General features: G+C 44.4%; 1 protein-coding gene across 4 annotated transcripts in view; it reads left to right on the top strand.

Moving 5' to 3' along the window:
- RSRC1 (arginine and serine rich coiled-coil 1) overlaps window positions 1-14,028 on the top strand; it is a 678,098-nt gene that overhangs the window by 592,730 nt on the left and 71,340 nt on the right. The gene's annotated exons all lie outside the window — the stretch shown is intronic.

Consider the following 14,028-nt stretch of genomic DNA (forward strand, 5'->3'; position numbering starts at 1 on the left):
TGTGTATATATCTGTGCACATGTGGTCGGGAATATAAATTGTAAGCTGCAGTAACTTGCGTGATTGGTTAAATATTTTCTGCTACATACTATGTCTGCAATCTATAAATAACTGCTAATAAATGAAAGTATATTTACCTATAATGGAAGCCAGGTCCATTGGGGCCCCTGGGCAACAAACATATACACACACACACACACATATACAGTGTGTGTGTGTGTGTGTGTGTGTGTGTGTGTGTGTGTGTGTGTGTGTGTGTGTGTGTATACATGTGTATATATAGGGTTGCAGTTATGTGACCGGTGGTCACAATACCGGCCCCTTAATCCCGCCCGCTCACAATCCCGATGGTCGGCACGACGACCAACAGGGACTATTCCAACTCGTGGGTGTCCACAACGCCCATAGAGTAGGACTATAACCTGTGGTGAGCACAGCGAGGCTTGTTGCGCTCGTCCCATCCCCCCCCCCCCCCTGCTGGCATTCCGCTACATCTGGATGGTAGGTTGACACTACCATCCAGAACCCCGCGGTATCAACTTAGGTCAATAGCCAATAGGTCAATAACTTTTTCATACTTTACCATCTACGTGGACATTCGATTGGGAATGGTAACTGCCTGCAGCTTGGCAAGCAAAGCAGTACACTAATTGGGGTTTCTAGCCATGTTACACAAAAAATGACACACAAAAAAATTTAAAATCCATGTTGGCCTTTTCATGTGTCGACCATTTTCCCATGTCGACCTTGTCAATGTCGACCAATAGTGGTCGACCTAATGACTATCGACCTTAACTAGGTCGACCATTTACACCATCCGTATGCCCCTTAAATTGGAGGAAATGGGCTTAAAATTGAATAGCTGTGGGCGTGAAGACCCACGGCTAATTGAATATGCTCCACAGTTTCATAACAAACTTTAATTATGCACACATATCTACTGCCTAATATTTGGATATAGTGTCTGCCATTCTGTTTGCTCTGTCTAGGCAAAAAAGGATATCCAGCTGATATATCAACATTCAAAAGGTCTACAGGTACAAAAAGGAAGACAACCAAAAGATTGACATGTAAAAGGTAGACAGTACAAAAGGTTGACACAACTTTAAAACTTTTAAAATATTAAACTTTTTGTATGACTGGAAATAGTAACCTGTGCCAAGCACATCAGTATCAGAGCGAGGCACCTTCCCGAACCATGGCGAGCAAACCAAGCCATGCAAGGGGATGTGGTGCACTAAATTGGGTCAAGTGTGGTTAAAAACACAAAATAACACACACAAATCCCCCCCCCCCCCCCCCCCCCGAAAAAACCCCCCAAAAAACAAACTGGTGTTGTCCTTTTTTGTGGCATCCATTTCCATGTCGATCTTTTGACTCTGTTGACCATCTCTACTGTCCAACTTTTGACCCTGTCGACCTGTTGACTATAGACTCTTTTTCCATATAGATCAAATGAATCAACCACCAAAAAAGTATCCTGGCAGCATGCATAGAGAGAACAATGCCTCCTAATGAGCAAATTATGAACTCATTAATGAAGAGCTTGCATCAGGGCCCCACATTAGGGTCCCCCACAAACTATCCCGTGAACTGGACACCGGCGACACTATTAAAGTCGGCGCACAGCAATTATCAGTGTATCTGCCCCCCCCCCCATGTTCGGCAGTGGGCAGCAGTAAGGAAGGGAGACTGCATACAGGGGTTGCCCAGCAATGGCCCCACACTGCATTCTGGGATGCATCAGTGCCTACGCTGCAACCCCTCCCTCCCCAGGCAGCACTCTTTCTGCCTCCTCGCAAAAAGGAAACATGGTGGCAGCCGTGACAGCCATGTGTCCTCTTACTCCCAGCACGGGCTGAGGATCATCTCCGGGCATCTGAAGCCTGCCATCAGAGCCGGATTAAGGGGGGGGTCCCGGGGATACGTACCCCGGGCCCCCCTTTCCAAAAGGGCCCCCTGCCACACCACAGATCGGATCTTTCTTCAATCCGATCTGCGGTGCAGCGCTCACGAGCCCCGGCTCCCCGCTGCTCTGTCCCTCCTCCTCCTTCAGTACAGCGTGCGGCCAGTGCCGTTTAGCGGCGGGCGAGCACGGGGCGCCCGCCGCGGCACTTTGTGACTACTTATCTCCTCCCTCTCTCTACCCCCGAGCACTCCTGCTCGGGGGGCGGGGCTTCGCGGAATGACGCGTTTGCGTCGCGACGTCACGACGCAAATGCGTCATTTTGCGAAGCCCCGCCCCCCGAGCAGGAGCGCTCGGGGGGAGAGAGAGGGAGGAGAGGAGATAAGCATCGAAGGAGGAGGCGGCCGGCGCGAGGGACGTGAGTCGGCGGGACCCGAAGAGAGGGAAGATGTAAGTATTTTTTTTTCTTTTCTCTCTTTCTCTCTCTCTCTTCCTCCCTTCCTCCCCCCCACTTGACACCTGCCTGCCGCACTATGTAAAATGAGGATACCTGCCGCACTGTGTAATATGGGGGCACCTGCCGCATTGTGTAAAATGGGGATACCTTCCGCACTGTGTAAAATGGGGATACCTGCTGCACTGTGTAAAATGGGGATACCTGCCGCACTGTGTAAAATGGGGGCACCTGCCGCACTGTGTAAAATGGGGGCACCTGCCGCACTGTGTAAAATGGGGGGACCTGCCGCACTGTGTAAAATGGGGATACCTTCCGCACTGTGTAAAATGGGGATACCTGCCGCACTGTGTAAAATGGGGGCACCTTCCGCACTGTGTAAAATGGGGGCACCTGCCGCACTGTGTAAAATGGGGGCACCTGCCGCACTGTGTAAAATGGGGGGACCTGCCGCACTGTGTAAAATGGGGATACCTTCCGCACTGTGTAAAATGGGGATACCTTCCGCACTGTGTAAAATGGGGATACCTGCCGCACTGTGTAAAATGGGGGCACCTTCCGCACTGTGTAAAATGGGGGCACCTGCCGCACTGTGTAAAATGGGGGGACCTGCCGCACTGTGTAAAATGGGGGGACCTGCCGCACTGTGTAAAATGGGGATACCTGCCGCACTGTGTAAAATGGGGGCACCTTCCGCACTGTGTAAAATGGGGACACCTGCCTGCGTACTGTGTAAGATGGGGACACCTGCCTGCGTACTGTGTAAAATGGGGACACCTGCCTGCGTACTGTGTAAAATGGGGATATCTGCCTACCGTACTGTGTAAAATGGGAACACCTGCCTGCGTACTGTGTAATATGGGGACACTTGCCTGGTGTAATGTGTAAAAAGGGGACTTTTTTTATTTTTATTTTTTCCCCCTGTGGTGGGTGTGATGATATCAGACGAGGCCACGCCCACTTTAATGAGACCATGCCCATTTTAATCAGGCCACACACCCTTGTCGGGAGCGCGCGCGCATGCTTTTTCTTTTTCTGGCTATATGGGGGGGGGGCACGCAAATTTTTTTTATAGCAAGGGGGGGGCGCATTTTGAAATCTCGCACTGGGAGCCAAATTGTCTAGAAACGGCCCTGCGTGCGGCGCACTAATGACGGAGCCGCAGGCTTGCTGAGCCGGACAGCAATTGGACAACTGAGCCGTCGCTCAGCTGCGCTGACTACAGCTCTAAGAAGAGTGCTCTAACAGCTGTAGTCAGGGCAGCTGAGCGACGGCTCAGCTGTCCAATTGCTGTCCGGCTCAGCAAGCCTGCGGCTCAGTCATTGGCGCGCCGCACGCTGAACTGAAGGAGGAGGGATTCTTAGATAAATTATTTTTATATATATATATATATATATATATATATATAAATTCCTCCTCCTTCAGTGGACTAAAAAACTAATAAAAAAAATAAAATAAAAAATATATATATATATTTTTTTTTTTTTATTACTTTTTTAGTCCATGGGGGCCCCCTGCAATTTAGTACCCCAGGCCTCCCGGGGCCTTAATCCGGCTCTGCCTGCCATATGCTCCAGCAAGTGCAAGGCCCTGGCAACGCTCTCCATCCCTAAGAAGCGCTAGGTGTGGCTGAGCAAGTGGGAGGATGTGTAGTATGCAGTATAGCAATACATATATATATATTTTACTATATTGCACCCTTGCGGGGGTTGAGGCCAGACATTCGGGGCGGACTAGTCCTGTGCTGGGCGTCGCTCCCCATGTCTGAGAAACTGATCGTAGATGTGGTAAATTTAGCACATCTACGATCAGATCTGAATTACCCCCCTACCTCAGATTTCTGTATGCTCGCTCACAGCTCTTTATAAGCTACATGCAGCAAACTGTGGTTAATAGACCTTTAGGGCGATATTCATTTGTTATATCTCTGCCAATCCCCATCTGTAAAGTGACAGGAGATTGCGGGCTATATTTAATTGAACTCTTTTATCCTGCATATCGTGCCCGCTTTACACGGCTAAACCCGACCAAACTAATGGATGCGGTGCTAAAAGTCCTGTTTGTGCGGAAGGTGCAATAACAATTGAATATCACTCATAGAATGCTTGTTAAATGTTTGGAATTAATGCCTGCATGTACAAGGCCTTACAAAGCATAATCAAGAGTTGGCTAGCGGAGAAACCACTGAAGCGGGAAAAAAAATGCTTCATGTAACATTGTTTCTCCTAAACCTGTCACATGAGCAATTAGTATGAGGGCAATTCCAACCAAAAGTGGACATGGGTCATGGAAAAAAAAAGTTGAACTATTCAAAAAATGAATTTCCCAGTGCATCAGTTATAATCTAAAGTAGTTAAAAAAATGGGTTGGTAACAGTATGTCACATGACATGCTGCCATTTTGTCTTATTTCAGTAATGCCTACCAGGCATCAGGCAGACACTGATTTTGACCACTGATTATCTATTGCTGTTTTCTGAAAACAAAGGTAAGAAACTTGGATTATTGTAGTTTATAATATGGTACCCATCTGACAATGCCGTTTTATATGCAGGAATGAAAGCTATACCTTAAACACACCTTAAATACACTTTACCATGGAGCCGCTGCGGCCGCTGTACTTAATACACACTCTACGTACTTTGTACGCTATTAGCGTACAAAGTCCCGTGCTGTGTACGGACTTAGCGTACAAACGCCGCGCTGACGGTACAAAGTACACACAGCGCGTAGACACCCAATGAACACACTTTAAACCTTATACAGCAATGTGATGCGTTACTAATACACTTTAAAACTTATGCAGCAATGCAGTGTGATGTTATTACACTTTAAACCTTAAGCAGCAATGCAGTGTGATGCTATTACACTTTAAACCTTATGCAGCAATGCAGTGTGATGCTATTACACTTTAAACCTTAGCAGGGAAAGAAAGACACGACACCAGTCTGTGGCTAAACCACTGGGTTCTGACACCACAGTGTATTATTGCTGAAAGGGGGTTACAATATAAACAATACAATACAACAGAATAATGGCTACAGTCAATGTTACATACGTGAGTGGATTCGTCGCGCTACCCAGTCTGGTCCTCCGTCATCTGATAGATAACGTTGTGAGTCTTGTGTCTGACCAGGCCTGCTGCAGGCTCTCTTTATACAATTCATCCAAAACATAACACAATGGATACTGTAATCTCTTTGTCCATTGGACACAGGGATGGTCATTTACAGTACAGGAGAGGTCATAGGTCGGTTTGAATAGGTAGGCGATGTCTTTTCCAACTGCTCTTGTGGGTGGTCTCCTCTGGATTCCTGCCGCATACATAATGTACAGTAAATACAGTTTATATCTATATTCTGCTCCTGCACATAACTATCCGCAGGAACATGCGATCTTTCTCAAACCAACACCGGTATGTTACCCTTAAAATACCCTTCAGCTGGATACCAAACACCACCTTATAACCTTGTCCTGTCCCCTCCTATCCTGTAAAGGTGAATCCCTTTGTTCTGATACCATTTAAACTGCTGTTACTTTCTGATGTGGTGCAGGGAAACTATGTGTACATTGTGCACTATTTGGATTAAATATGTAATATGTTTTGATAGCCTTCCATGCGTTCACAAACTGTACCGTAAATACTCATACCACGCGCTAATATGCAGGACCGTGGGAGCGACCATACACAAATTGCGAATATGCGCACGCACAGCAGAGCAAGTACGCGCACGGAGGCCATCTGTGCGTAGTTTGTACGTGATGTGTGTACTGCAATATTTTTCGACTTTGACACATCTGAAAGGAAAATGACCCTGTACCAGTTAATGCAAGGGACCTTTTTTCATTTCCTGATTAATGTATTTGATGGTTACAACCGTTACACATACATTCCATTAAATATTGTCAAGATAATAAGAATGACTTTTCTGAAAATTGTACTAAAACAATCTGTGGTTTATGCTTTATTGTAAAAAAGTATGGAATAAATATCTGTTGTAGTTTCAGAGAAATCAGGCATGTATTTTATGTCAGAAATTACCGTGTCCTTTCCATGTTACATCCGTTACATTTAAACAATGTATTTATTTACTGCAGACAACAATAGTGAGGCTAGTTCACACTTCATATTTTTATTCACCAGTGGTAGATACAATTGTGGTAAAATTTGCTTCTTTATGTGCATTTTAAATTTGAAGCAATCAAGATGTTTATCACAAACATTGTATCTGAGAGTTACATCCGTTACTTTGGAATGGCCCATAATTAGATGTACAGACTAGTTAAAAGCCGGACAAAATGACGGACCCCAGGGCAGGATTATATCAGGAGGGTGGGCGCTACTCACACAGGAGCTGCCAGGTTTAAGGAAGTCCTTCTGCTGGGAGTAGGGGCTCTGTCATGCTGAGTGTGTGTTTTATAAATATAGATGCTGTATATCTGTAGTGAGCAGAGTATAATGATGCTGCACTGTATACACCAGTACTGGCATGTGTAAGCTCACCAGTGCCCGCACAGCTCCCGGCTAGTCTGGGGGGAGATTACACCAGTATCCACCAGCAGCTGGCCGGAGGGGTCTGGGCATGTCCTGTCTGGGGTGTGGGAGAGACAAGCACATGACCCCGCCCCTCCACTGGCACGCAGTATATATAGTTGAGGAGATTATCTGCCTCCTCACCCGCATAATCTGCAGCCCCAGCACAGACCCCCTACTCCTCCCAGTCACCGCACTGCTCATCCGACACAGGGTCTCAACTCTTTTTGCCAGACTGATTCACCTTCTCCCCCCGCCAGTAAGCAGCCACAAGTGTCCCTGATTACTCCGCTCTGAGCACTGCGGGACCATCTGGTGGTTCCTGCATTCGTTTCCTGGATACCACTGCTACTTGTTTCTGAGTCGAGGGATAGCAAGTAACCTGGGGTTGCAGCATAGTATATGGAGAAGGGGGTGCAGAGTATGCGGTTTATGGCAGGAGCAATATATGGAGGAGGGGATGCCATGTATACAGGGGCACTATATGGTGGGGTATGGGGGTGCAGTGTCTATATAGGGCAGTAAATAGTGGGTGGATGCAGAATATGGAAGAGGATGGGGGTGCAGTGTATATAGTGGCAGTATATGGTGGGGGGTGCAGTGTACATAGGGAGTGTGTATTTCCGTCACACACACAGGTGACCTATATTTAAAAAAATCTGCATCTTTCTCTCCACTGTCCCTATCTGCCCCTACCACTCCACTCTCTCCCCAGTCCCTATCTAACCCAACCCCCCCTCTCTCCCCCATGTCCTATCTGCCCCTACCCCCTTCTTTCCCTAGTCCCTATCTGCCCCAAGCCTCCTGCCCTCTTTCTTTCTACCTCAGTCCCTATCTGCCCCTACCCCACTCTCCACCCCGCCTACCCCCCACTCTCTCTCCCCAGCCCCCTCTCTCCATGTGCAGCAAGTGTGAAACAGTCAGATCAGTATTGTTACTATTACTAGCAGCAGGTTAGAAGGCTGTATCATTTCCCTGCAGTTTTACTTTGAGCTGTGTCCGCTAACAGAGATGACAAACAGAGTTGGCTTTTATTATATAGGATTCGTTATGTTCTCATAGCTGTGAAAACTGCTCATATCTCTCTAAATGGAAACTTATCAGTGCCAAGTTATCGGGATGTTCTGGAGATTCCTAGGAAAGTAGATCACCCCCCTTCTCCAATGACCCTGCTGCACTATTAGAGGAACCGCAGGATTACGCAAGGGGGACAGGGCCAATAGAATGCCACACACACTTCCTACAAAAAAATCTGTCCCCTCCCTCACAGCGCAGCAACTCATTTTGCTGACCTCATTAGGTTTCACTTTAAAGCTTAAATTTCAAGTGCTGTTTTGGAAAACACTAATTAAAAGTCCGAAGACAGAAGATCATTGTTGATAGGTGCCGGAAACCATCAGCTCTGACAATAATGAGGTCATAATAACAGATTGCTACTATAAATTAGTTTCCAATTTTGTTTTCCAGCCATCACAGAGGGAATATATGAATGGAGTATTCTTGAAATGCTGCAGTATTTCTTTCTGCTATGGAAGCTTATAATCAATGAAAATCCATTTAACATGTCAGGGATGGTTAGTAATGTATGGCAGGGCATTTGCACTTGCTCTGTGTGCTACAAGATCATGATCTGATCTAATCTACACATTGTACATGACAGCTCACCCCCATCTTCTGCTGCTTATCTACTCTATGAAAAATGGTTTTATCACCGTGCACTATAGGAAGTGTGTGGATATTAACCTCCAGCAGTCAATGCACAGCACAACCTCTGTGCTCAAGACATAAGTGTCATTGTATATAATAATGATACGAATAGCTGCATTTAATAGTGTGAAAGAAGTGATGGACTAAAATGGATATCCAACCATTTTTATTCATATCCCCAAATTATAAATATAGTAGAATGAATTGAATTTCTTTTTGCTGTATTCCCCTGCTCACAGCCAACCAGTGGTGTCCGCAGTGACATGATGGCTAGTACCAGGGAGACACCTCCTCTAGCCACTGGGATGGGGAGACGGTGGTGGCTCACACGTTTTAATATTTTACCTATGCTGTCTGTAAAGTCCGTATTCCCTATTAATGAGCACTGTAGGTTTAACTCTTACATTTAGTATTCAACATGTGTCCATGAAAACATATAGGGACTTTGAGTGATATGAAGTCCCCTGGAGTTCTGATAATTTATTGAGGGGGGGGTTCAACTCATAGTTTCCTACCCTCCCGCATTCTGCAGGAGACTCCTTGAAATAGAAGCAATCTCCCTGACTCCCTGAATTGTCCAGAAATCTCCCTCATTGCACCTTATCCCCATTATGCAGCTGTTACATTCTTGGAAATCGGAGATACATACATTCAAATGGGCTCATCAGTGCCATTTCCCTGCCTTTGTTATAAGGCAAAGTGATCCCTATAGCAACATGCATTTTAAATAAGTTTTCTCGTAGCCACTTTGCAGTATATGGAACCTCTTGTAAAACACAATACGTGAACAAATCCTGAAATATATCAGTGTCTATTCTTCAACAAGAAATCTTACTAACGTTGGGGCTCATTTATATTTGGATGTAAGTAATTTTCATGACGCCTCTCAGATGTAGTATACGTCAGCGCTTATACAAGGTGTTACTTTCACAATCTCCCTGAAATGCTTTTTCAAAAGTAGGCAAGTATGGTTCAACTTCAATGTCAATGTTTTTTGATGGGCATATCCTTTAACATTATTAAAATGAATAAGCAATGTTTTGTAAACAGTGTAAAGTAGAATGATAGGATCCCAGCATAATATGTATTAATTACTAGGTGATCATGACATCTGCCTACAAATATGTCTGTGTTGTTCTCCTAGTGTATAGGGTGAAAGCTTTAGAATACTGCATGTAACTGCCAAAATACATTTGTGACAGGCTAATAGAATCAAGTGAGCTTAATATATATGTAACAGTCCCCTTGGGGCTCTGTAAACCGCTCCAGATCTTGCAACAGGACCAGCATGCTAAAGTATATTAATCTTCTCTATATGGCTATGACTCATGATTTATGTTGGTACTCTGTGCTATGGAGGACCTCATTCAGGACAAATATTCAGTGATGCCCAGACTGTTGTTACTCAGTACCCTTTATTTCCTGGGCTATTGCAAAAGAGATTTGGGAGCAGGAAAATACACTGATAGTACAAGAGGAATGCCAGTGAATAGTTCCTGGGTTGGGATTGAAATGCTGGCGGTCAGAATACCGACTGCGGCATCCCAAATAGTGAAAATCCCAACAGGGGCAAGGTAAGTTTCCTTACCTTCCTCCAATGCTCCCCACATCCTCTGTACCTGCAGCCTAACCCACCCCCCACACCCCGCAGCCTATACCTAACCTCCCCCTGGCAGCTCACCTCTCCAGCGAACTGGCAGTCAATTGTTCTGGATACCGGCTGTCGGGATTGTGATCCCATGCGGGATGCCGGCGCGGCATTCCGAGCGGTGTCGGAATTCTGGCGTTGGGATTTTGACTGCCGGGATCCAGACCAGATCCCATATAATTACTAACCCTGTTGTAGTTGGATGCACTCACCACATGGAGAGCACACCAGCCATCTCAGGCCTAGGGCAGAACTGCAGTGTTGCGTCTCCATATGACTGTTCTTGCTCTATTCACGGCTTTCACACCAGCAGAATTGGGAGACGCACTATCATGAAAGATACAAGCACTTTTTCAGAGTGATTCAGGGTCCCTTTGAGATAAAGTTACAGGCATCATGCATAAGTAAATATATATTTTATTTACCTGTTTATGCAAGTCTTGTCTTGCCCATCTTATGTACACATGGGACCTGAATGGCTGTTGGCAGTCATATTCCTGTCTAACATGGCTACATAATTAATATGTGCGAGTATTTGTAGCTGTAATTGTTCTAAATCATAATCAACTCTCAACCAGACATTCAGCGTAACAGACGCTGCACTCAGGATAAATTTACAATGAGGATGTAAAAAAGCATTCTCACATCTTAATAACATTTCTGACGTGTAACAAGTATGTTAAAATATGTGGCATGACTGTCACGCCGTGCTCGGAAGAAAGGTTATTGGGGATACAGAAGCAGGAGAGAGGAGGCCCAGTAATTGCCTTTAAGATCGCCGCCCCAAGCATTACTTTGGATTTTTACAAGGCCAGCCAGCAACGAAAGAGCAGTAATTTATGAGCTCAGCGTAAAAGAATAGCATAATTGCATTAAAAATTAATGCTAATGAACACTAAAATGGGGAAGGTGGTTATTATGAAAGTTTGTATTCATCTTCTCTGGTTTGAATGATGGCTAGTGGCTTGATTAATGGCTTAATTTCTATCAATTAGCAGGGAAAAAAATCTCCTGTGAGACAAGGGTAAATTGAGCATTGAATTACATATCTTTTGTGTGCAAGAAAAAAAGGAAACTGTGTATCTAGATGACAAATGTGGTGTGGCCTGCAGTGTGACAGCTTGTGTGTTGTTATAGGGTGTTTGGAGATGACATGCAGACAACTCTCCCATCTATGCAATGGTAATTAGTGCACGCTCCCATGGCAATGGACAGTATACAGTAAAACCTGCTTTGGTTTTCCTTCTACTTGTAAGGCTACGAGTGGCACAGTTTATTTAAAGCAGGGAGGTTCTTAATGTATTCCACTGAATCAAGCCATTTTATAGTGTCTCAGATTGTGTTAATATCAAAAGTTTTTGTTTTTTAAGGGTGGCAACTAGAATTCGACCTGAATGTTTAGAGCCTGATTAAAATTACATGAGGCCCTAGGCAAGACACTTGCTTGGGAGCCCTGTATACATGTATGTATGTGTTTGTGTGTGTGCATGTATGTATGTATGTATGTATATGTATGTATACATATATATAAATATATATATATATATATACACACAAAATGCATTCCCCAGGTAACTCTGGCAGAGACGCTAATGATTTTAAAAGGCTACTAGTGTCTTTCAAATAAGTAGGTCATGCCTGCACACATGGCTGCATGAAGGCATCAAGATATGTAGATATAGTTTGGTAAATAGACCCTCTCGCCACGATGATGGGACGCCCTGGCGGAAGAACCAGGTCCTTGTGAATTTTAGGAATTAAATAAAACAGTGGTCTTTTAGGAAATTCCACTATTAAAGCTTTCTTAACTGCTGCTGATATTAGTGGAAATTACTAAAAGACCACTGTTTTATTTTATTCCAAAATTTCATTAGCATCTCTGGCAGTGTAACCTAGGGAATGCATTTTGTGTTCAGGTGATGTTTGCAGTCTGTATACCTGCATACCACATACTCTGGGGGGATGCAGGCTACCAGACTGCTCACTAACAATTATTTATATGAAAGTCCACGTCTGGAATTCTTTATGTCGCTGTTAGAACTAATACTAACAAGGAACTACTTTTTGTAAGACGGAGGTTGGTACTTACACACCTCTGGGTGTGCGATGGGGTCAAATGTGGCCCCATTGTACGTGAACAGGATGTATTTTTCAGCAATAGAGAAATTGCCAAAAAAGTTTTGGCATTTTATCGCTACATCGATGACCTCCTCATTATATGGGGAGGTGATGAGAGTGAGTTTGTACAATTAATCGATAGCCCGGTCAAATTTACTTGTACAACAGATAAGACTAGCGTAAACTTTTTAGATGTGACAATCACTAAACACGAGGGGAGATTGTTGACCTCTTTTTTTAGTAAACAGACTGACAGGAATAATCTCCTGTTAGCTACTAGTGCACACCCCCCAGGCTTGAAAAATGTACTACCCTATTCTCAATTCGTACGCGCCTTATGGTTATCTACCGAAAGTGCAGAAGGCATTCGTCAAATAGATCAGATGAATATAAAATTTGTAGCCAGAGGCTATTCTATTGAAACATTGGAGCAGAGTAAAAACAAAGCACTAGCTATTCCACCAGACCAATTGCTCAGCTTTAAAACTGATAAGAAGAAAGCCAAGAGTCACTTCTGGGTAAATAAATACAACCACATGAGCACAAGTATTAACACACAGTCCAAGAAATTGTGGGCGGTGATTTCTTCTGACAAAGAATTGAAAGCACTACACAATACGTCCGTGTTATCGTAGGGGCAAAACCTTAAATGGGGGTACACACGGAGGGATCCGTGCTTAAATTCTAAACAATATGACTAGATTGCTTGGAAATTAAGCACGGATCTCTCCATGTGTAGGGTGCCGGGGACAGCGATGCGCGTCGCTATCGCTGGCTCTAGATTTGTCATGCCAAATCTAGTGAGATCGCTTATTTCACCGTTGGGTAAAATGAGCGGCAGAGGCCAGTTACTTTTGAGATTAGAATCTCAGTGGATAATTAAACTCGACGCCTTGGCCCCTAAAGGCCTTAATGAGTCATTGAATATGCAATGTTTTTTGTGATGACCAATACATGTTATGGTATTTCTAACGTGGTATATGTTGAAGAAAAGGATGTTGAAAAAAGGCCTTTTGGTCTGGTGTTATCATGTGGCAATGTTAGAGATACGAGAAGTTACTGAGTTTATTGCAACACAAAAAAACTATAAAAAAAACTGTTACATAAAACTGCTACAATATGTTTTACATCCAGTGAGGACCTTAAATTCATTGTGGTGGAATTTGACATAATTATCTGCAAACTCCATTTCTTGATATAATTTTATTGTCTGTGTATCTGTGTGTAGTTTGTTTGTATTCCTTGTAGGTGTCTTTTGTATAGACTGCAGTTTATGCAGGGGTTAAGTTCTTTGATGCAGGTGCACCCTGGAACCGGAAGGAAGTCTGGCCAGGTGGACACACCTGATAGAGAGAGTTATTTAAATAGTGTGGTTTTCACTGAGTTTTATGTATGGTGGCTTGACAAAGGCTTAATAAAGGAGCTGAAACGTTGCTGAATTAAGCTATGTCTTGAGTCTTTTTACTACTGGACAGAGTGCCGCCGCAGAGGATTTCTATATGCTGTTTGCCCGCAGTGGCTCACATCGGAGGGCACCCGTCAAAGCAAACATAAGGTTTACAAGAGTGCTGGGTTTTGGACTTTGTGTGTGTGTATACAGTACGGATGGTGTAATGGTTAGCATTACTGCCTCACAGCACTGAGGTCATGGGTTCGATTCCC

The sequence above is a fragment of the Pseudophryne corroboree genome, chromosome 4 (assembly GCF_028390025.1).
Source record: "Pseudophryne corroboree isolate aPseCor3 chromosome 4, aPseCor3.hap2, whole genome shotgun sequence".
In the NCBI taxonomy this organism is placed as follows: Eukaryota; Metazoa; Chordata; class Amphibia; order Anura; family Myobatrachidae; genus Pseudophryne; species Pseudophryne corroboree.